Here is a 25,223-nt window from a genome sequence, read left to right as displayed (position 1 = left end):
CAACATGGTGAAACCCCAACTCTACTAAAAATACAAAAATCAGCCAGGCATGGTGGCACACACCTGTAATCCCAGCTATTTGGGAGGCTGAGGCAGAATCGCTTGAACCCAGGTGGCAGAGGCTGCAGTGAGCAAACACTGTGCCACTGCACTCCAGCCTAGGTGACAGACTGAGACTCCATCTCAAAAATAAATAAATAAAAATAAAATTGTTTCTAGAGATGGAGTCTTGTCATGTTGACCAGGCTAGTCTCCTGGCTTCAAGCAATCCTACCTCGGCCTCCCAAAGTGCTGGGACTACAAGCATGAGCCCCCGTACCCTGCCAAACAATTTTTTTTTCCCCTTGAGACAGGATCTCACTATCACCTAAGCTGGAGTGAAGGGCAATAGCACAATTTCAACTTACTGCAACCTCTACCTTCAGGGCTCAAGCAATTCTCCCACCTATAGCTGAAACTATAGGTACACATCACCATGCTCAGCTAACTTTTTAATCCTTTTTTTGTAGAGACGGGTCTCACTATATTGTCCAGGCTGGTCTCTGTGGGTAACCCCCAACATGGGCACCGAGGAAGGAAAGCTGTGCATATCCCAGGCACAATTAGTGCCTGAAGTATAACTTACTGCTTACTTTTATCTAGCTTATATATATAATCATACTTAGTTCTATATCATCTTTCTATATAATCATATAACGGATTGTAGCCAGAGCTGTACAGACACAGTGCTGATTTACAAAATCCTTCTATATAACCATATATAGAAGGTTTGTAGTAGGAGGAATGCCTAGAGCAGTCACAGAGCAGAAGCAAGTACATGGGAAAAACAGCCAGACCAGGACGAGAACCAATGACCCAGGCGGTAGCGCCCCAGCCTGAAAGGCCATATGCTACATGGCAGGTCAGGAACTAGACGGCACCGCTCAGTACCCACTGCATGGCCGGCCTGGACCAAGTTATGCCTCCTGAAAAGGAGCTGCAGCACCTTGCATCTAGTTCTTGTGGAAAGCAGGCCTCAGGCCTGAGATCCTGTGAAGAACCGAGGGAGAAGAACCCCTCTGGTGTAATTGCACCACAGCGGCTGTACACCCTGTCAGCTTTTCTCACTACTGTGCTGGCTCAAATCCTCCTCCTATAAAACATCTTAGAGGAACGTGCACTCTGACAGCTCCCACTACATTGGTTTACAGCATCCTTCTACAGGAATCCTTTGAAGTCTCCAGCCCCCAGGTAAGAAGTGTTGCACATGGCACTTGTTGCAACAGCTCACCTCCTTGCCTCAGTGACCTAATGGGGGTGGACCCCCTTTTTGTGCACGACCCTCTATTACTGCGCACGGCACGGCCCCCTACTGCGCACAGCCCACCTCTCTAAGTAACCTAATGGAGTGGCCCCCTCACTTGCTACTCACTTGATTATGTATGCCCTATCATTAAGCCTATAAATGACCTCACTCATTACCCTTCCCCCTGCCTTGTACCTAATAAATACAGACATTTCTGGACATTCAGGGCCTCACCTGTCTCCACTTGTAAGTGGCATGGCCTCCGCAAGCCCAGCTGTCTTTTTCCGGTCCTTCTGTGTCCTGCCTCTTTACTTCTCAGATCCAGCGCCTCAGCACAGCCATAGGGGACACCCCACGACAACTCCTGGGCTCAAGGGATCTTCCCATCTCAGTCTCCCAAAGTGCTGGGTTTACAGGCACAAGCCACTGTACCCAACCCAAACCATCTTTTTTTTTTTTTGGGTTTTTTTTCTTTGAGACAGCTCTTACTGTGTGACTCAGGCTGGAGTGCAGTGGCATGATCCCAGCTCACTGTAATCTCTGCCTCCCAGGCTCAAGTGATCTTCTTGCCTCAGCCTCCTGAGCAGCTGGGAGGACTACAGGCACTTGCCACCATGCCCAGCTAACTTTTGTGTTTTTGTAGAAACAAAGTCTCACCATGTTGCCCAGGCTGGTCTCAAACTCCTGGGCTCAAGTGATCCACCCACCTTGGCCTTTCAAAGTGCTGGGATCACAAGTGTGAGCCACCAGACTCGGGTTTAACAATCTTTCTTATGTTGGCGAATGCAGGGAGTGGATATTTTCTTAATTTTAGAAAAGTATGAACAACAATAGGACAAATGAATGTACACACCACCTTGAAAGACAATTTTTTGCATTCTGCCACATTTGCTTCTAGTTTTTACATGAAAGAAAACAACTACAAATAATAACCACTATAAATGTTACAAATGTATCTTTAGTGCTTCCTCTGTGGCACTCTGGTTTGAAGACAATCTCCAAACCTGAGAACTAGGAGAGGAAAGGAAGAATGGGAGCCAGCCCTCATGGGGCTGCCACGCTCAAGAGGCCAGGGTCGCCTAGGCAGACTGTCCACCACCACATCCACAACACTGTAAGGTAGGCGTGACTCTTCACTCCACAGGTTCAGGGGCTGCGACACCCAGGTTGTACAGCAGGGAAGCAAAGGGGCAGCACTCAAATATAAGCACTCTACCTCCAGGTGTTGCCTCCCACCAGTCTGGTGAGGAGTGAATGCATAAAGCACACAAAGACAAAGTCTACCTTATTTCCAACATGTAAACTCCATTTGCTATCCCCCAGAGGCAATCTCCATCATGATCTTCCTACACATCCTCCCAGGCTATAGTGTGTACCTATTAACACAGAACTTGTCTAGCTACGTCGCCTAACACAAAGCAAGAAAATCTCCAGGTCGGGGCATATGTCATCTGGACCTCCTGAGGCTGTCACAGAAAGAAAAAGAAAAAAGAAAATCTCCAGGTCTAGAAATGAAAAGGGAATAGCAGTCTGAGCCTCATAGGGTACAGGCTGCTGGCAGGACCCCAGGCTTTAATATCTGGGGCTTGGCAGCTGGAATGCAGAGCAAAGGTGCAGGACAGGGGCCTAGGCCTGACTGGGCTTCCTGCACAGAGACCAATGGAGAGGAGTCATGGAGAGCAGCTGGCTACAGTGATTAGGAGCACCAAGTGTGGAGGCTGCTTCCTGGGCTAGAATCCCAGCTCTGCCACTTCCTAGCTGTGGGACCCTGTCCAAGTGACTCCACCACTCATCCTCACTCCATGTCCTGGGGACAGAGGACCCACCTTTTAGGGTACTTTTAAACATTAAGGAGGAAAAGGTGGCACTACCAGGCAGAGGACTTCTTCATCACCATGTGAGTATCTGTGGTCACAGTGTTGACCCCAAAAAATACTCTATCTTCAAGGAGCTTACATTCCAATGCAGTTCTAGTTGGAGACACGTGGGAGGATGAGGGAAAGACAACTTTTGTTTCCATTTTTTTTTTTTTTAAATTAAGACAGGGTCTTGCTCTGCTGCCCAGGCTAACATGCAATGGTGCCATCACAGCTCACTGGAGCCTCCAATTCCTGGGCCCAAGCAATCCTCCCACCTCAGCCTCCTGAGTAGCTGGGAGTACAGGCATGCACCACCACAGTGGCTAATTTTTGTATTTTTTGTAGAGATGAGGTTTCATCACATTGCCCAGGCTGGTCTTGAACTCCTGGACTCAAATGATCCATCTGCCTCAGCCTCCCAAAGTGCTGGGATTACAAGCTTGAGCCACAAATTTCAAAGAGATGAAACATTTTCCAGAGATGAAAGGAAAATTAGGTATTCTGATTAAAAGAGCACCCTAGGATCTGAGCAAAATAAACGAAAACAAATCATCTAGACACACTGTATTGAAATGACAGAACATGAAAGACAAAAAGAAAATCTTCCCCAGGCATAGTGGCTGACACCTGCAATCCCACCACTTTGGGAGGCTGAGGTGGGAGATCACTTGAGGTCAGGAGTCTGAGACCAGCCTGGCCAACATAGTAAGACTCCACCTCTACAAAAAATTTAAAATTAGCCAGGTACGGTGGTGCACACCTATAGTACTAGAAGTCAATCCTAGCTTCTCCAGAGGCTGAAGGAAGAGAATCACTTGAGCCTAGGAATTTGAGGCTGCAGTGACCTATAATCATGCCACTGTACTGCAGCCTGAGTTACAGAGCAAGAATGTTTGTCAATCAAACAAGCAAGAAAGAAAGCATTAAGGGAAAATAAATGCCCACCTAGTGCCACCACAAGTGTCCACAATTTTACGCCCAGGTAAATTATCATTCAAACATGAGGCAAGGGCTGGTGCAATGGCTCATGCCTGTTAATTCTAGCACTTTGGGAAGCTGGAGCAGGCAGATCACTTGAGCTCAGGGATTCAAAACCAGCCTAAGCAACATGGTAAAACCCTGTCTCTACAAAAAAATGCAAATATTAGCTGGGTGCACGCCCGTAATCCCAGCTACTTGAGAGGCTGCAGCAGGCGGATCAGTTGAGCCTGGGCGGCAGAGATTGCAGAGAGCTGAGAAAGCACCACTATACTCCAGCCTAGGGGACAGAGCAAGACCTTGTCTTAAAAAAAAAAAAAAAAAAAAGGGGGGGGGCCAAAATACATTTTGCATAGACTGAGAGTTTATTTCTTATTTTTAATGGGATGGAGTCTCACTCGGTCTCCCAGGCTGGAGTGCAGTGACACAATCTTGGCTCACCGCAACCTCTGCCGCTCAGGTTCAAGTGATTCTCCTGCCTTAGCCTCTCAAGTAGCTGGAACTATAGGCACATGCGACCACACCTGGCTAATTTTTTTTGTATTTTTAGTAGAGACGGAGTTTTGCTGTGTTGGCCAGGCTGGTCTCAAACTCCTGACCTCAGGTGATCCGCCCAGCTCAGCCTCCCAAAGTGCCAGGATTACAGGTGTGAGCCACCACACCTGGCCTGAGAATATAATATGCGCCCTTTCACAAAAGAAAGGTGTAAAGTCACAAGGACAAAGAACAGAAGGGATTAGAGTTAGAGATGTCAAACCTCGGGAACCCTTCTTAGAGGAATCAAATTTGTACTGGAGATATGCTGTTGTAGGAAGAAGGCTAATAACCTAAAAACTCCCCTTGTTTATAAATATTTTTCTTCTTAAAACCTCTTAAAATTGGCCGGGCACGGTGGCTTACGCCTGTAATCCTAGCACTTTGGGAGGCTGAGGTGGGTGGATCACCTGAGGTCAGGAGTTCAAGACCAGCCTGGCCATCATGGTGAAACCCCATCTTTAAAAAAAGAAAAAAATCTCTTAAAATTACAAATGTAACACGATCATTATTAAAAGGATGAAAATACGTAAGCACTCAGGTGAAAAATAAAAATGTGGAAGTTAAAACAGAAATTAATAGTTAACAGTTATCAGTGACCGGGCGTGGTGGCTCACGCCTGTAATACCACCACTTTGGAAGGCCAAGGCAGGCAGATCACGAGGTCAAGAGTTCAAGACCAGCCTGGCCAACTGGTGAAACCTCGTCTCTACCAAAGATATAAAAAATCAGCTGGGCGTGGTGACTCATGCCTGTAATCCCAACTACTCATGAGGCTGAGGCAGAAGAATCACTTGAACCCAGGAGGCGGAAGTTGCAGTGAGCCAAGATCTTGCCATTGCACTCCAGCCCTGCAACAGAGCTAGACTCAATCTCGACCAAAAAAAAAAAAAAAAAGTGAGTTATTAGTGGTTTTCAAAGGGGGACAAGAACAGAGGTGGCAGAGATGGGAAGAGTTAAGCATCACATTGCTGTTTTTTAAAATAAATCCTTCGGAAATATATAACTAATTATTCACATTTCACAGAATACATACAATATGACCTGACTGTTAAAGGGCTAGGGAGGCTGAGCAGCCCCTACTCCAGCCCACATGGACCTTGGGAGGTCTCCAACATGAGGGGAGGGGCTCTGCTCTCAGAAGCAGGGGGAAGGGTCAAGACAAGAACAGTTAGCATTCAGAACCCACTCACTCAGGTTGAGCGTGAGGGCTCACAGCTATAATCCCAGTACTTTGGGAGGCCGAGGCAGGAGGATCACTTGAGCCCCGGAGCTGGAGGCCAGCCTGGGCAATATGGTGATGGCAAGATCCTATCTCTAAATTAAAATTAAAATAAAGAACCAGTTACTGAGTCCCACCCAAGTTCTGCTCCAGCACTTGGAAACAGAGCAATAAACAAAATGCATTCCTTATTAAGGTGCTTATATTCTAGAAGGGAGAGGCAGAAAGTAACAAGTGTAGATATGCTAGAAAAAGAGAAAGGGTAGAGGGCAGTGGGGAGGCAAGAAGACTGTTCCTTCCTGGACTGGGGCTGGGTGAGCCCCTGTGTGCATTTCTGGTGGGCTTTAACACTTCAAACACAGTAGGCCTCACTGCCCCCACCTTGCCCACTGGCTTAGATGTCAGCTAAAGCCCACTCTGTAATTCTGTGAATCCAACTAAGCAGTCACCCTGGAGAGGTCTCGACACGAGGACAGCAGTGAGATCTACGGGACACTCCCCAGAGCCAGGCTATGAGAGGGACTAAGCTCCAACCTATTCCTCCAGGAGCAGAAGAGACTGAAATAGAAAACCCAAGTTTGAAAATATGATTTATACACACCTGATATTCCTTCATTTTCTAATATATCACACTAGTCTACCTGAAATATATTTCAGCCCTGCTATCACTGAATGATGGTAGAACCTCTATTCTCACATAAAACAATTCCATGTAGGCCGGCACAGTGGCTCACACCTATAACCTCAGCACTTTGGGAGGCCAACGCAGAAGGATCACTTGAGCTCAAGAGTTCGAAATCAGCCTGGGCAACATGGCAAAATCCTGTCTGCAAAAAATACAAAACTTAGCTGGACGTGGTGGTGTATGCCTGTGGTTGTAGCTACTTGGGAAGCTGAGGTGGGAAGATCACTTGAGCCAGGGAGGCGGTGACTACAGTGAGCCAAGCTCAAGTCACTGCACTCCAGCCTGGGTGAGAGAGTGAGAACTTGTCTCAAAAATTTTTTTAAAAAAGGCCAGGCATGGTGGCTCACCCCTGTAATCCCAGCACTTTGGTAGGCCAAGGCGGGTGGTCACCTGAGGTCAAGAGTTCCAGACCAGACTGGCAAACATGGTGAAACCCCATCTCTACTAAAAATAAAAAATTAGTCAGGTGTGGTGGCAGGTGCCTGTAATCCTAGCTACTTGGGAGGCTGAGGCAGAAGAACTGCTTTAACCTGGGAGGACGAGGTTGCAGTGAGTTGAGGTCATGCCATTGCATTCCGGCCTGGGCAACAAAAGTGAAACTCCATCTCAAAAATACAAAAATCCGGCCGGGCAAGGTGGCTCATGCCTGTAATCCCAGCACTTTGAGAGAGCGAGGCAGGTGGATCACAGGGTCAGGAGATCAAGACTGCCCTGGCCAACACGGTGAAACCCCATCTGTACTAAAAATACAAAAAAATTAGCTAGGCGTGGTGGTGCATGTCTGTAATTCCAGCTACTTGGGAGGCTGAGGCAAGAGAACTGCTTGAACCAGAGAGTTGGAGGCTGCAGTGAGCCGAAACTGAGCCACTGCACTCCAGCCTGGCAACAGAGTGAGACACAGTCTAAAAAAATACAAAAAAAAAAATACAAAACCTTGTACAAGAATGTTCATAGCAGGGCCGGGTACGGTGGCTCATGCCTGTAATCCCAGCACTTTGGGAGGCTGAGGCAGGTGGGTCACGAGGTCAAGAGATCGAGACCATCCTGGTCAACATGGTGAAACCCCGTCTCTACTAAAAATACAAAAAATTAGCTGGGCATGGTGGCGCATGCCTGTAATCCCAGCTACTCGGGAGGCTGAGGCAGGAGAATTGCCTGAACCCAGGAGGCGGAGGTTGTGGTGAGCTGAGATCGCGCCATTGCACTCCAGCCTGGGTAACAAGAGCAAAACTCCTCTCAAAAAAAAAAAAAAAAAAAAAAAAAATTAGGCCGGGCGTGATGGCTCACGCCTGTAATCCCAGCACCCCAGCACTTTGGGAGGCTGAGGCGGGTGGATCACAAGGTCAAGAGATCGAGACCATCCTGGTCAACATGGTGAAACCCTGTCTCTATTAAAAATACAAAATTAGCCAGGCATGGTGGTGCATGCCTGTAATCCTGGTTACTTGGGAGACTAAGGCAGGAGAATGGCTCTAACCCAGGAGGCGGAAGTTGCAGTGAGCTGAGATGGCGCCATTGCATTCCAACCTGGGCAACAAGAGCAAAACCCCCAAAAAAAAAAAAAAATCAAATCTTGGCTGGGCACAGTGGCTCACACCCATAATCCCAGAACTCTGGTTGGCCCAGGCAGAAGGATCCCCTGAGCCCAGGAGTTTGAGACCAGCCTGGGCAACATAGCAAGAATCCCAACTCCACAAAAAAATTAAAAAATTAGCTGGGTATGGTAGCACATGCCTGTAGTCCCAGCTACTCAGGAAACTGAGGTGGGAGGATCGCTTGAGCCCAAGAGGTAGAGGCTGTGAACCTTAATTACACTGATGCACTCCAGCCTGAGTGGCAGAACAAGTCCCTGTCTCAAAAACTACTAATATACAGCTGGGCACGGTGGCTCACACCTGTAATCCCAGCAGTTTGAGAGGCCAAGACAGGTGGATCACCTGAGGTCGGGAGTTTGAGACCACCTGGCCAACATGGTAAAACCCCATCTCTACTAAAAAAAAAATACAAAATTAGCCAGGCGTGGTGGTGTATGCCTGTAATCCCAGCTACTCGGGAGACTAAGGCAGGGGAACTGTTTGAACCCGGGAGGCGGAGGTTGCTGTCAGCCTAGATCACACCACTGCATTCTAGCCGGGGAAACAAGAGCGAGACTCCCTCTCAAAAAAAAAAAAAAGTTGCCTCACACATACGTTAAGATAACTACCAAACCACGTATCACCAAACATGAAGGTAAGCTAAGGAAGACATGAAATCCAAAAAACAGATGGTCCATCTCAGAAGATGATGTGAACAGCTGTGCAGCAGAATAGGGAGGAGTCCAATCTGAAGCAGGAAGACAGCTCTGGGAGAAAGGTCATCACAGAAAAGGAGAAAAGGAAATGACAAATCTAATGTAACTGACCATCTCATAGGCTTTTTATACAGTTCATTTGAAAAACCTTAAGCTGAATTAGTAACAGATGCATGGAAAATTAAGCCAACAGAAAAACTGTTACCACCAGGAAAACAAAAAGTCATGTAAGTAAATATTATCCGTCACAGTGTATGGTTTAGCTGAACAATGTAACAATTTATAGTCATTTAAACCAAAATTTGCTATAAAAGTAAAGACAACCAATAAAAATTAGCCAGGTGTAGTGGCTCACACTCACACCTGTAATCTCAGCACTTTGGGAGCCTGAAGTAGGACTGCTTGAGCCCAGGACTTGGAGGCTACAGTGAGCTATGATCGTGCCACTGCACTCCAGCCTGCGCAAGGGAGCAAGACCTCAGCAATGAAAGGTAAATAAAGATGGTCAACAATTCTTTGTCACTCTCGCCACCAAGAGATGAAGGTCTATTTCTCCACTCCCTTGAGGCCTTGTTTTTACCAACAGAACATGGCAAAAGTGGGGACTTGCAATAACTGAACAAAAGGGATTAAAAAAAAAAAGAGGGCTGGGCGCGGTGGCTCACGCCTATAATCCCAGCACTTTGGGAGGCCGAGGCAGGTGGATCACGAGGTCAAGAGATCGAGACCATCCTGGTCAAAATGGTGAAACCCCGTCTCTACTAAACATACAAAAAATTAGCTGAGCATGGTGGCGCGTACCTGTAATCCCAGCTACTCAGGAGGCTGAAGCAGGAGAATTGCTGGAACCCAGGAGGCGGAGGCTGCGGTGAGCCGAGATCGCACCATTACACTCCAGCCTGGGTAACAAGAGCAAAACTCTGTCTCAAAAAAAAAAAAAAAAAGAACATGTCAAAAGTGATGACGGTTCTCACTCTAGCCTTTAAAACGACTGGCAGGTCTCACTTCCTCCCCCATGGAACCAGCCACCATGCTGCAAGGAAGCACAAGCAGCCTCATGGGTTAGACCATACTGGGGAGAAATGAGGCCCATGGCCAACAGTCCCTACTGAGCTCCCACAGTTGACAGCCAGTATCAACAAGCTGGAATCACATGGAGCGGAGGAACAAGCTAACCCTGGCAACCATGTCCCACTTACAAAACTGTAAACAAATACAGGTTGTTATTTTCTCAGCCACTAAGTTCTAGAATAGGTCATCAAACCATCACAATATTGGGAATATTGGGAAGAAGTCAGGAGGTAACATGGGAGGTAAGAGCGGGGCGGGTAAGAAAGCTAAATCTTCATCATCTTCCACAAATAAAACTGAACATACATCAATTTGGGAGTTCTAAAATTAGCAAAATAAGCAAGTTACTTTTTAAAGTATAGATAAATAGAAATAACAGCTGAAAGGCCAGGCACGGTGGTCAAGCCTGTAATCCCAGAGCTTTCAGAGGCCAAGATGAGTGGATCACTTGAGGCCAGGAGTTCAAGAACCACCCTGGCCAACATAGTGAAACCCCATCTCTACTAAAAATATAAAAATTAGCTGGGCGTGATGGTTTGCACCTGTAATCCCAGCTACGCAGGAGGCTGACATGAGAATCACCTGAGCCCAGGGAGGCGGAGGTTGCAGTGAACTGAGATCACACCACCACACTCCAGCCCTGGTGACAGAGCGAGAGCCTGTCTCAAAAAAAAAAAAAAAAAAAAAAAAAGCAGCAACACCTCAAAGGGCAGAGGTTGCCTTGATGCAAGTCCGAAGGGGAGCAGAGCAGGGACTGTCACCTTTGATTACCAGACTCACAATGCACAAGTCTTCATTGGATGTGCTTTAGTTTCACAAAGGAAAAAAGCTGGAAATATGCTTCAACATTTTGGTTGATGAGAGCAGAGTTATGTTTCCTTCCACTTTTCAGTATTATACAAATTGTTCATAAATATATTTTCTGATTACAGAATTATTAAAAAGAATACTTAAGCTATTCTGCCATAATGATATGTCAAACTGCACATCTCTGGAAATAGGATTTATATAAACTCTAGGCTGGAACTCACACAATTCAGTTTCTCTACATCATTCTTGCACCTGGAACTTTCCCAGGGGGAAGAGAGCAGTAAGGGACTGCCTGTTATCAAGGCAGCTCTGCAGAACTGGCACAGAGACCTCTGGGTGGTAACAAAGAGGAGCAATGCTTGGGTACCAAGGGAGGGAACAACAGCTCCTATGAGACAGGGCCACCAAGAAGCCAAGAAGGCAGAGCTATGAACAGCGGCCAGGCTCAAGGACATTTCCAGCACCCAGAGCATGCCTCCACACTCCAGCATTATGCGTGGCCCCAAGCAGCCACTAGAGAATCCTCAGAGGCAGAAATGCAGAGTAAGGACCTTGTAAACAGGGGCCACTGAGACAGATTTCCTTTATCTCCTATCTCAGAAGATTATCAACTTACAAGAATGACTACGGCCTCCTCTCTCAAAGAAAACAGAGAAGGCAATGACCATATTTCATTCTGTTACTATTTCTTCTGAATCAGTAGAGAAGCCTCAATAATGCTCCACTGACCCATAAGCAGGGGCCTGAGATAGGGCACTGGCAATGCCTTATTTCTGCCCTGTACTGAGTTAATCCACTAATTTGTTGAGATGCATACAGCAGCCATGAACATACTGGTATATGAGAAACAGACATCCATTCAGCCTACAAAGGTAGATACTGGACAAACAAGTAGCACTATTATTTGCTTCAAAGGAGTTACAGGCAGTTGAATTTTAAAGACACACTTCCAGATTTCAAAACTCAATTGAAAAGAACCCAATAAACTGTTAACACAATACATAATCCCAATTCGTCTTCCACAAATAACGTATACAATTTACAGATAAAGAACAAGGCCAGGCACGGTGGCTCACGCCTGTAATCCCAGCACTTTGGGAGGCCACACTGGGCAGATCACGAGGTCAGGAGATTGAGACCATCCTGGCCAACATGGTGAAATCCCGTCTCTACTAAAAATACAAATATTAGCTGGGTGTGGTGTCACACGCCTGTAATCCCAGCTACCTGGGAGGCTGAGGCAGGAGAATCGCTTGAACCAGGGAGTCGGAGGTTTTGGTGAACCAAGATTGTGCCACTGAACTCCACAGCCTGGGTGACGGATCAAAACTCCGTCTCAAAAAAAAAAAAAAAGAACAAAAGGGGCCTCCAGTGGCTCACACCTGTAATTCCAGTGCTTTCTTTGGGAGGCAAAGGTGTAGCAGATCACTTGAGCTCAGGAGTTCAAGGCCAGCTTGGGCAACATGGCAAAACCCCATCTCTACAAAAAATACAAAAACTAGCCAGACACAGTGGCATGCGCCCAAACTCCCAGCTAATTGGGAAGCTGAGGTGGGAGGATGGCTGGAACCCAGGAGGCAGAGGTTGCAGTGAGCCAAGATTGTGCCACTGCACTCCAGCCTGGTTGACAGAGCAAGATCCCATCTCCCCAAAAAAAAAAGTAGGCGGGAGGGGGAGAAAAACCAAATTTTTATACCTAAAGTTTTCTTGGTAGTCTCATTTTGTAAGTTTTCATTTTGGGTAGTGCTGCTTCTGCTGAAATATCATTTTTCTCTCCCACTTAGGAATAAGTTGTCTTAAGTTAAACAAGCTCTCATGACAGTTCCAGCCTCTATCCTAGGCTACTGCATAGAAAAACACGAGCGAGGGGCAGCAGCGCAGCTCCTGCGTGCGGCTCCACATGGGCCACACTCGCTCCTCATCGCCATCTAGGCAGCTCCTTCAGCTCACCCATGTTGACCACCCACACTTGCAGCTCGCTCTGGGAACACAGCCATGGACCAGATACAAGCGTCCTGCTTTCATGGGGCCTCCATTACAGCTGGGAGAGCAGATAGGAACAACAAACAAGGTAGGATCAGGAGAGCAAAGGAGGTACACTTTTTTATTTTTAAAACAGTCTTGCTCTGTCACCCAGGCTAGAGTGCAGTGGTGTAATCTTGGCTCACTGCAACCGCCACCTTCTGGCCAGGATGGTCTCAAACTCCTGACCTCAAGTGATCTGCCTGCTTCAGCCTCCCAAAGTGCTAGGATTACAGACCTGAGCCACCTCGGCCAACCCTGCAAAGGGGGTACACTTTTAAATGGGGAAGGGGCATCAAGGTGGGGTTCATTGAGAAACTGTTACTTGAACTAAGGAAGTTCACAAATTGTTTTTTTCTTTTTTTTTTTTTTGAGACAGAGTCTTGCTGTCTCCCAGGCAGGAGCACAGTGGCACAGTCTTGGCTCACTGCAACCTCCACTTCATGGGTTCAAGCAATTCCTCTGCCTCAGCCTCCTGAGTCGCTGGGATTAGAGGCACACACCACCATGCCCGGCTAATTTTTCTATTTTTAGTAGAGATGAGGTTTCACCATGTTGGCCAGGCTGGTCTCAAGCACCTGACCTTGTGATCCACCCGCCTCAGCCTCCCAAAGTGCTGGGATTACAGGCATGAGCCACCATGCTGGGCCCCACAATTTTTTATTTATAAGGGGCTTTCTCTTGTTTCTGAACCCTGAAACAGAAAGAAATGTAGATGCACACAAAAAGAATGCCATCTGGACAGTAAATGGCACTGCCATCCATCTGGTTCTGTCAGACAAAAACTTAGGGCTATAACTGGCACCAGAACTTCCCCAATCTCTCCTTATCCCTAACAACACAACTTACCCATTTTACTCCAGAAGCCTTCCTAGCTAGGCCTGTCCACTTCTCCCCACACCCACAATTCCAACACTGGCCAACCACCAAGCTCTATCACCACAACTGACGCCAACAGCCTCCTAAATGACTTATCAGTCGGGAAACTCAGGCAATAGCTCTCAACTCAAGGGCATCAGAATCACATGAAGGACATGTTAGAACACAGATTGTCAGGCCCCACTCCAGGGTTTATGATGCAGTAGGTCTGAGACCTGAAAATCTGCATTTCTAACTAGCATCCAGGTCATTGATGCTGCTAGTCCGGGTACGAGACTTTGAGAAACACTGGAGACTAAGTTATGGTGCAGTAACAAGCCCATAACTGTTTGTTACTTGGCTCAACACAAAGTTTTCTTTCTTGCTCATGGTACATATCCATTTGTTTCCACAATCAGAAACAAGAGAAAGGGGTCGGGCACAGTGGCTCACGCCTGTAATCCCAGCACCTTGGGAGGCCAAGGCGGGCGCTCATCATGAGGTCAGGAGATCAAGACCATCCTGGCCAACATGATGAAACACCATCTCTACTAAAACACAAAAAATTAGCCGGATGTGGTGGTACATGCCTGTAATCCCAGCTACTTGGGAGCCTGAGGCAGGGGAATCGCTTGAAACCCAAGAGGCGGAGGTTGCAGAGAGCCAAGACTGCGCCACTGCACTCCTGCCTGGCGACAGAGCAAGACTCCATCTCAAAAAAAAAAAAAAAAGAAAAAGAAAAAGAAACAGGAGAGAGGGAACATGATAAAGCACTTGTCTCAGAAGTTACATACCACTTTTCATTGGCTGGAGCAAATGACAGGCCACACCACATTTCAAGGAGATAGGGTGTCCAATCCAATCAGGGACCCAAAGCAGGGACAATGGAAAGGTTTTCACCTGAACAGAGTAACCACAGACTGGTCTCCTGTACATATTCTTCCCAAACCTTCTCCCAGCACCAACTCAAATCTACAGAGTAATCTTTGGAATCCTCTTTCCAAAGCAAACAGATTCTTGTCACACCCTCACCCTTAAAACCTCACACTGCTCTTAATTGGGCCTAAAAGAACTTGCCCAACACCCCCTGCTCCAGCCACACCAGGCTTTTTCCTGCTCTATCATGGAACCTCTGCACAGGTTGTTCCCGCCACCTGACACTCACCCCTAACCCCTCTTCTGCTCTCTGCGGCCTGCTCCAGTGTCTATCCCAGGAAGTCTTTTCCAAAGCTTTGTCAGGTATAACCTCCCTACTACACGCACCTAGATCTTTCCTTCATAACTTGCTTTGTGTGAAGAGAAATACTAAACATAAATCTGGAGAGAATAGTTAGAACCAGGGCTGGGTGTGGTGGCTCACATTTCTAATCCCAGCACTTTGGGAGGTGCAGGCAGAAGGACTGCTTGAGTCTAGGAGTTCAAGACCAGCCTGGGCAACATGGCAAAACCCTGTCTCTATTAACACACACACACACACACACACACATACACACACACACACTAGCCGGGTGTGGTGGCATACACCTGTGTCCCAGCTACTTGGGAGGCTGAGGTGGGAGGATCATTTGAACCCAGGAGGGACCCTATCTCAAAAAAGAAAAAGACTTACAACTCGTGTGCCCATATCACTCTCAACCTAAGCCAGTCCTGATCTAACCACACATAACCTACTCCCTCTCCCATAAGATTGTGACACAAATCCCAGATGATGTACCATTTCATCAATCTCTAAAAGGTAGAGATGTGACTTTAAACAAAACCACTACCACAGTTAAAAATGAAAATAATTCCTCAACAATAAATATAATCATTGTCCCAAATTCTAATTGTCTCAAATATCATAAGTGATATTCAGTTGTGTCTCTAACAAACTGGCCTGACACAAACACACGTAAGCCCTTCAATAAAAATTAGTCCTTGTACCTCCAGTCTCTTATCATCAGTCCCCTTCACTTCTCCCTGATGATGAGTATGGGTTACTAGTCATAGTTTCCCACATTCTCAGTGTTGCCAATGGCAACCCTGTAGTATAGTTCAGCATGTTTCTCTCCCCTCTGTATTTCCTGTAGATTGGTTGTTAAACACAGGAGCTTGACTGGACTCAGGTTTGATTTTTATTTATTTATTTATTTATTTTTGGCAAGAGTGTTTCATGGGTTTTTTAAAGATAAGATCTTTGCTCATTGTCCCTCCCCATTCATCCCATTACAGGCCTATAAAACTCAAGGGACCAAAGACATAGGTCTTGGCTCATCACTGGCACACAGCTGATACTCAATGAATGAAGAAATATCAGACAGAAGTACACTGCCATGCTGACTTGCAGAAATGTAATGGCTCACTCTTCCATCCACAAACAGATGGCTGTATGTTACAGTTTTCCCTGAGACGCAAAACAAGTAAGTTCCCAGGGTACAGAATCAGAGGTCAGGCCCTGCAGAGTTTCTAAGTCCACTGCATACAGCCTTGTGACTTTGGGTCAGTTACTCGACATCACTGGGATTCAATTTCCTGCTGTGAGGATTCAATGAGATGAAGATGCTTTGCTGCTCAAAGATTCATGTAGCAAAGCTCTATAAAGATTGCACCAACTCCAAAATTTTGGAGGGGAAAGAACACAGAAGCCTCCTATTTCTAACACATATTTTAATCAAAAATATAGGAATTCACATTTTCATGAAATAAAAATCATTAGGAAAACAGAATAATACAAAAAACTATCTCCACTTGTTAACTAAGTGCCTTCCCCATCTAGGCACTGAAGACAAATCAAAGGGCCTTCACCTTGAAAAATTCACAACCTGGAGAAGAGAATGAGGCAAGAGCCTGTGCAACATGCTAACTGTCATTAAGAGGGTGCAGTACGCCAGGAGTGGTGGTTCACGCCTGTAATCCCAGCACTTTGGGAGGCCGAGGACGGCGAATCATGAGGTCAAGAGATCTAGGACATCCTGGCCAACATAGTGAAACCCCGTCTCTACTAAAATACAAAAAATTAGCTGGGCATGGTGGCTCGCACCTGTAGTCCCAGCTACTCGGGAGGCTGAGGCAGGAAAACTGCTTGAACCCGGGAGGGTGAAGGTTGCAGTGAGCCAAGATCGCGCCACTGCACTCCAGGCTGGCACCTGGTGACACAGCGAGACTCTGTCTCACACACAAAAAAAGAGGGCCCAGTACTCACAAAGGCATGACAAACTTGGGAACAAAAAAATAAAAACTGCATCAAGTGCCATGGGCTCAGGGTCTGCAACATCTAGTTCTGGTAGAAATAGGGAAAGGCTTCACAGAAATGAGGGGTGAGCCATAAAATCACCACAACAACACAAAATTAGGTAACTCAGGAAGAAGCAACAGTATATGCAAAGATCCATGGGACAGGGAGCAGCTCCTCACAAGAGACACAGACAGCATGATGAGATCTCAAAGCAACACAAAGGACTGGCCAGCAAAGACGGGAGAAAGGCAGGCAGGATCACTGGCCAGAGTCACAGAGGGAAGAAAAAATGTACATTTTTTAAAAATGTGTTATATAAGGCTGGGCGTGGTGGCTCATGCCTGTAATCCAAGCACTTTGGAGGCCAAGGCGGGCAAATCACCTGAGGTCGGGAGTTCAAGATCAGCCTAACCAACATGGTGAAACCCCATCTTTAAAAAAAAAAAAAAATGTTATATATCAAAAAAAATACACACACACACACACACACACACACACACACACACACACACATACACACATACACATAAAGGAAAGACGGGCAGGAACCACATGCCATGCTCAAGATCTAGGGCTTTCTCTTCTCAGCAAACAGTGAAACTCCAGGGACACATTTTTAGGCAGGTAGGTGAGATCAGAGCTTCCTTCTGGAAGCAAAAAAGGTAGGTCAGAAACGAGGCCCACTTTCTCTTCCACTGGTTCACAGAGAAGTAAAAATGGTACCAGCAACTAATCTTTCCATCTGTAAGGATGGAATCAAGGGAATCACTGGGGCCCCTCCTCCTCTTCTGCACCACTCTGATGTTGTGGCCCTGCCCCAGCAATGCTGCCTCCGCTTACTCTCTCCCAACTGTCCACACTTCCTCAGCCTCGCCTCCTGTGAGTTGGTAAAGCCATGGTTCTCCAGCCCTGCTACTGATGCATGAGGCTCCTCAGTGACCTCTGCCACCACGTCATGGCCCTCCACCTTTCCAATTCCACACCAAGACAAACATGCTCACACCACTCCCCTTCATTCACACCATTTCTGGGTCATATTATGCCCCCTAAGGCATACAAAGTACTGAGGGCTGTGTCTGTATTCAAATAGTCACTTGAATGCCTAACAGTCACTCAGTACCATTCCAGGTGCTCAAGACGTAACAGCAAGCTAAGCTAAAGGAGAAAAGTCCCTGCCTTCACAGATGACCCAATGCAGTCAGGAAGACACATGAAATGTCGAAGGTATGTGATCTGGAGAAAATCTCAGGCAGATACGGAGTGCCAGATAGCAACAGAGTAATTTTTACATTTTTTTTTTTGGCCAGGCATGGTGGCTCACGCCTGTAATCCCAACACTTTGGGAGGCCAAGGCAGGAAGATCACTTGAGGTCAGGAGTTCGAGACCAGCTTGGCCAACATGGTGAAAACCTATCTCTACTAAAGATACAAAAATTAGCCAAGCGTGGTGGCGGGTGCTTGTAGTCCCAGCTACTCGGGAGGCTGAGGCAGGAGAATTGGTTGAACCCAGGAAGTGGAGGTTATGGTGAGCCAAGATTGCACCACTGTACTCCGCCTGGGTGACAGAGTGAGACTCCATCTCAGAAGAGAGTGTGTGTGTGTGTGTGTGTGTGTGTGTGTGTGTTATATATGTATATATATATAAATAAATTTTTTTAATTTTTTCTTTCGGGATGGAGTCTTACTGTCACCCAGTCTGGAATGCAGTGGCATGATCATGGCTTCCCACAACCTCAAACTTCTGGGCTGGAGTGATCCTCTCGCCTTGGCTTCACAAAGCATCAGGATCACAGATGAGCTGTAATAGTACTCGGTCACAACAGAGCACTTTAAATCAGTGGTCATGGTCACAGAAGGTGCCTGAGAAGAAGTATAAGCAAAACCCTGAAGGAGGGTGAGCGGCAAGCCACACTGATACCTGCGGACAGCATTCCAGGTCAAAGGAGAAGCAAGGGCAATAGTCGGAAGCAGCAGAGCTGCAGGGCTTCAGAGGCAAGAGGCCCCTGTGGCTGGAACAAAATGAGAATGGGAGTGGGTGAACATGGAAAAGACAAGGGTCCCCCAAAACAAGCAGGGAGTCAGAGATGGCATTCAGTGTGGGGCCCAAGCTGAGATCTGAAAGGAAGAGGAAAAGCATGCCTAGCCCACGCATACATGGGGTAAGGGGGCTCAGGGGCAGAAGAAAGGAACGAAAATTGATCATGCAAAGGCCCAAAGGAAAAAGATGGCAGAAAGAGATGAGCTGAGTAACTGAGATGAGGGCAAAATAAGAAGTGCAATGAGAGTCAGAAAGCCCAGTGAGAAACTGGTCTTGAACCCCAGTGGGCAGTGAGAGTCACCCCATGAAGAATGGGGACGCATAGAACAAATGTATTTTAGAAAGACAAAAGTAGTGTGTAGAGAACTAACTGAAGACAGTAAAACTGGAGTTGGAAACATGCTTTCTGATCATTAGCCTCCATAATATAGCAGCAAAAATATATGAAAACCATCAAAATGTAAGAACATTGCTAACAGGCACAGACCCTCTAACAGCGTAACAACTTTTTTTTTTTTTTTTTTTTGAGACAGCGTCTCACTCTATCACCCAGGCTGGAGTACAGTGGTGCAATCTCAGCTCACTGTAACCTCCACCTCCCAGGCTCAGGCAATTCTCCTGCCTCAGCCTCCCGAGAAGCTGGGATTACAGGCGCCCACCACCACACCTGGCTAATTTTTGTATTTTCAGTAGAGACAGGGTTTCACGACATTGCCCAGGCTGCTCTTGAACTCCTAACCTCAGATGATCTGCCCATCTCAGTCTCCCAAAGTGCTGGGATTACAGGCGTCTGAGCCACCGCACCGGCCAACAGCATAACAAATTTAATTCACATCATCAACTCTCTCAATGCCAACCCAGTCAACTTAAAAACTTAGGTTCTAATTCCTTCCAGAAAAAAAGTATTTTTTCTACACATCCACTAGGGTAGTCTCTCTACTGGGGTTTTGTTTTGGGGTTTTTTTTTTTTTAAAGAGGATTGTGTTGTCTCCCAGGCTAGAGCGTGGTGGTGTGATCATAGCTCACTGCAGCCTCAAAGTCCTGGGCTCAAGTGATCCTCCCACCTCAGCCTCCCAAGTATCCGGGACTATAGGCACACACCACCATGCCCAGCTAATTTTTTAAAAATTTGTCGGGGCCGGGCGCGGTGGCTCACGCCTGTAATCCCAGCACTTTGGGAGGCCAAGGCGGGTGGATCACGAGGTCAAGAGATCGAGACCATCCTGGTCAACATGGTGAAACCCCGTCTCTACTAAAATTACAAAAAAAATTAGCTGGGCATGGTGGCGCATGCCTGTAATCCCAGCTACTCAGGAGGATGAGGCAGGAGAATTGCCTGAACCCAGGAGGCGGAGGTTGCGGTGAGCCGAGATCACACCATTGCACTCCAGCCTGGGTAACAAGAGCGAAACTCCGTCTCAAAAAAAAAAAAAAAAAAAAAAAAAAAAATTTGTATAGAGATGGGGGTCTCCCTATGTTGCCCAAGCTGGCCTCAAACTCCTGGCCTCAAGCGATCCTCCCACCTCAGCATCCCAAAGTGCTCCAATTACACGCTTGAGCCACTGTGCCTAGCCACTACTGGAGTTTTTGAGCTGAGGCCATTACTCAGCTAACCAACACTGTAATTTCTATCCTTGTGTATTTTGCTGAAACCATTAAGTATTACAGAAAGTAAGATGCTTTGAAAACTCACCTGTGGCCAGTTGGTTTTAAGAAGGCAGATGCCAAAACAAAACTAATTGGAAATCTGTCTTGATTTTTTAACCAGCAAACCAAATTTCATTAAATCAATCAATTCCTTCAAAAGCTATACTGCAGGCCAGATGCAAGGCTGAAATGGGAGGATTACTTGAGCCCAGGAGTTCATGACCAGCCTGGGCAACATGGTGAAACCCTGTCTCTACAAAAAACATAAAAATTAGCTGGGCATGGTGGCACACGCCTGTTGTCCCAGCTACTCAAGAGGCTGAGGTGGGAGGATCAAATGAGCCCAGGTGGTCAAGGCTGCAGTGAGCTGTGATTATACGACTCCACTCTAATCCGGGTGACAGAAAAACTCCATCTCAAAAAAAAAAAAGTAAAAAGCTATACTAGAACTTGGGTGGGTGCAGTGGTTCACACTTGTAATCCCAGTACTTTAGGAGAACAAGGCAGGAGGATCACTTGAAGCCAGGAGTTACAGAGCACAGCCTAATATGGCAAGACTGTCTCCATAAAAAAATTTTAAATTAGCCAAGCATGGTGGTATCTGCCTGTAGTCCTAACTACTTCAGAGACTGAGCTGGGAGGAGAGCTTGAGCCCAGAGTGCTACATTACAGTGAGCTATGGTTACACCACTGCACTCCACACTAGGTAACAGGTGAGACCCTGTCTCAAAAGAAAACAGCAATATTGCAACAACCAATAGATAAATACAAAATGCTAAAGAGTCCCTGTGTAACCAACATAAGTCTTTTTATCCCCCAAAGTACTCACTGTAAATAACCATTCATTAAAAAGAAGCTCATGCTTGTAATCCCAGCACTTTGGGAGGCCGAGGCGGGCAGATCACGCAAGACCATCCTGGCCAACATAGTGAAATCCCACCTCTACTAAAAATAGAAAAATTAGTTGGGTGTGGTGACACACGCCTGCAGTCCCAGCTACTCAAGAGGTTGAGGCAGAAGAATCGCTTGAACGCGGGAGGCAGAGGCTGCAGTGAGCGGAGATCGTGCTGCTGCACTCCAGCCTGGTGACAGAGTGAGACTCTGTCTCAAAAAAAAAAGAAAAAAACTAGCAAATTATACAGTTTGTAAATACGAGCCTAATCCTCTAAAGCTCCTGTGTCATCTCTTGCTTTTGTATTCTGTGTATGTTATATTTTATCTTGACCAAGGATAGAGAAATCAACAAGGTAAATTTCTTGACCTATCTTGGTGGTAGTAGAGATCTGTCCTATTACTTGTTGTACTTATATACTTGCAATGTTTCAGACGGACCTTAGCCCAGCCATATCCTTTCTAGACTCAGCTTCTTCTCCCAGAGGGTTCCTTTCTGCTCAATTACTTACAAAACAGAGAGGCAAACAGGCCAGATACAAGCATTAAAATGGGCTGTTTACCCTAAGCCATATGCCCATTTATTCAGCACTTACTGAGTGTCTGCATCAGAAGGCACCAGGAGAGGCAACGCTGCCCAAGGCAATGACAGAGTCCTACCTCTAAGAGTTCACCCAACAGGAGAGAAAGGTCACATGTGGCCATTAAAACGCCATGAATTATGCTCAAAGAGGAAGGACAAGTGGCAGTCCAAACCCAAGAACAGCCCACACAAAGGCCTGGACTCAGGACATGGTACCATGTATTTGGAGAACAAGGTCACATTTACTACAATCAATCAAAAAAAGAGACTGAGGCTCAGAAGACTAAGATGCTTATCCAAAGTTGTATGCATTCCATGGCCATGAGCAGCCCATCAAAAAAAAAAAAAAAAAAAAAAAGGCAAAACCAAAAACCTGTACCAGAATATATGAGTATAAAGCCTTATGACTTCTGTTCCCTCTGATTAAGTGAAGCATTTACTTAAAAAGGTTATTTGCCCACTTGCCCAACTAAAAAGGACAGGGTAGAGCCAGGGAAGGTTGTGTGTGCCTGTAGTTCCCACTACGCAGGAGGCTGAGGCAGGAGAATCACTTCAGCCCAAGAGTTTGGGACTGAAGTGCACCATGACTTCTCTCCTCTGAAACAGCCACTGCACTCAAGCCTGGGTCACATAGAGAGACCTTGTCTCTAAAAATAAATAAAATAGCACAGGACGAAATATGTTTGGATTATGAACTTCAGCACCATCTTAGCACATCTTTTCATTTAAGTTCTTACTTGGTAAAGAGAATCCTGTGGCTTAGTAAGACTAATTCCAGCTACTTTTACATGTTTTATACTGAATCTTCAAACTGTAAAAAAGTAACTAATTAGTTCACATTCTGCCATGTAAGTAAACTTTGTAAGATTTGCTAACTTTTAGAAGGAGAAGATAATCTCAATAGGTAAAAGACTGTACCCATCTAAACCCCACAGGGTTAGGAGGGGTGGGTAGTCTTCTACCCATTCAGATTATTTTCCTGATTCATTCTGGGATTTCAACTAATTCTTCATTTGGGTCCCCACATTTCAGCAGGTACTGGTTTAAAAGCCCTGTATAAGCTGATTGCATAAAAACAAACCAAGTCACACCTCCAGTCTGTTTACCTATCATTGTGTTCTGTATGTCTACACACGTTTTATCAGTTTACATGTTACATATGAATATATAAGATAAACTGCCCATCATTCTTCAAAATTCAGTTAATTACCTCATACTCTTAAAATTAAATGTTTCCTGTTAGAATCAGAGGCCAGAATCTTTGGTAGTAATGCAGTCAGGAGGGAACGATGTTTGTACTGAAGAGATCAGAGTTCTTCACAAAAGCTTACATAAACTCAAAATTGTGCAGTAAGTCCTCACTCTACCAACCATCAGCTCAAAACTGAAGGTTGCTGGGTGGCTGAGAAAATGGAAGGAAAGAAAAGGAAATGACTCAAAGTAATCGTGCTTAAAGCATGAGTCCTCTTCATCTCCAGTTGGCAGTTTAGATTTGAACCATCATCAGTTGTGGGGAACGAGAGCACACATTAAGTACACCAGGAAAGGTTGTGCTCAGAAACTTGCTTCCTTTATGTTGTTGGCATTCTGCTTTTTAAAATATTGTTGCTCTCGTAGCATTTAAATATGTAACTAGGGCATTTACAATATTTTTGGAAAATCAAACAGTTTAAGTTCCACGTTCATAAATGGGATGGTTCCTCTAAGTTATTTTCCATGTTGATAATACTTAAAATACAAAAAATAAAGTCAATATAATCAATGCGTGATCTTGGCTTTTAACTCATTTAAAAATCAGGGCTTGAAAGTCTGTGAAGTAGGTGGGTAGTACTGAAGAGCTCCTCCTAAGCCAGGTCTAGAACTTTAACAAATGTCTTCACAGGGTCTGTACTGTATGTACAAAAACACACACAAATACACATTATCTACCTAAAAATGATTAACACCACCACATCAGTTTTTATAGTGTTTCAACTTGAATGTCAAAGCCCACGGTGGGCACAGAAAGATCCGTGCTGCAATGGGTCCTATACAATAATACCCTCATCCATTTTATTTCTACAGAAACTCAAGACCGGCATTTTTTAAACGCTGAGATTTTAAAGCACGGTTCCTGCAAGTGGAGCAAAGCCAGTCATTCGGCCGCCAGGTCCTGTCTCCTGTCCCGAGACTTGAAGGACTATCAATCTGCATCCTGGGGCGAGGGGGACATACCAGGCGGAGGCCAGGAGGCCCAGGGCGCGGCGCGCGCCGACAGCCCCAGCAGGGTCCCCTCGCCCGGCTCACCCCTGTCTCCACCTGCCACCGGCGGCCGGACCTCCGCCCGGCTCCCCCGGGGAGCGCCCGCGCTGACCACCGCCCGGGCGCCGCGAGTGTCAACGCCGGACACCGCCTGCGAACAAAAAGCGCCCCTCGGCCCGACCCCTGGCCCCGGCGCCGGCCCAGGGACCCCAACCTGCCCCTCCCACCGCGGCCGCCTCGGACCCGGGGCGCAGCACAAAGGCCGGCCGGACCCGCTCCGCGCAGCGGGAACAAAGGCGGCCGCCTCGGCCCGGCCGGGCACAGGTGCAGCCGCCGGGCCCGGCCGGGCCCAACATGGCCGCGCCCGCCTGCCCGCCCGCCCGGCCCCGTTAGCCGCCGCCGCCCGCAGGCCGCCGCCCCTCCCCTGCCCGGACGCGGCCCGGCCTCCGCCGTCCGCCCGTCCTCCCGCCGGCCCTCGGGCCTCCGCAGTCCTCGCGGTCCCCGCAACCCCCGCAGGCCTCCTGGTCCGCCGACCCCGAGCCGGCTCCTCAGGCCTCCTCAGTGCCCCCGGTCCTGCTGGCGCTCCCGGCCCCTCAGGCCTCCGCGGTCCTCCCCGCTGCCCCTCAGGCCTCCCACGGCCCGGCCTCCCAGTCCCAGCCCCGGCGGTTGGCGGCCCACGACGGTTGGGCGGGCGCCCTAGTGACCTGCAGTGCGTCGCATCCTCGGCGGGCGGCTCTCCGGAGCGGCGGGCTGGGAGGGGGCCAGGACCGTGCGGCGGGAGGGCCCGGGCGGGGAGGGGGCGGCGGCGGCGGCGGCGGCGGCGGCGGCGGCGGCGGCGGCGGCGGCGGCGGGCGCAGCGCGGCCAGGCCGAGGCTCTCGCGCGCGGCGCCGACCCCGCCCCCGCGCCTCCCGCCCGCCGCCGCCGCCGCCGGGGCCGCCGCCGCCTCGCAGAAGCCGCGGGAAAAGTGCGCGCCGCTGATTGGCTGCCGCGCTCG

The 25,223-nt window shown here is 47.5% G+C and overlaps 1 protein-coding gene across 4 annotated transcripts in view; it reads right to left on the bottom strand.

The window, feature by feature from the left end:
- The window catches only part of NSD2 (nuclear receptor binding SET domain protein 2), a 109,751-nt gene extending 84,753 nt beyond the window's left edge, over positions 1-24,998 (bottom strand). For 2 of the 4 annotated variants that reach the window (XM_021666985.2, XM_021666986.2), the window contains exon 1: positions 24,933-24,998. The gene's annotated coding sequence lies outside the window, so the exon portion shown is untranslated. Of the gene's footprint in view, positions 1-23,197; positions 24,056-24,932 lie in introns of those variants that run through there. The other 2 variants (XM_021666987.2, XM_064365279.1) reach the window with 2 other exon arrangements.
- Positions 24,999-25,223: the final 225 nt, after the last annotated feature.

This window comes from Aotus nancymaae, unplaced genomic scaffold (genome assembly GCF_030222135.1).
Source record: "Aotus nancymaae isolate 86718 unplaced genomic scaffold, 86718_ANA_hifiasm-v0.15.2.pri h1tg000006l, whole genome shotgun sequence".
Taxonomy (NCBI): domain Eukaryota; kingdom Metazoa; phylum Chordata; class Mammalia; order Primates; family Aotidae; genus Aotus; species Aotus nancymaae.
Note: the sequence above shows the minus strand (reverse complement) of the source record. Positions and strands in the feature narration are given on the sequence as shown.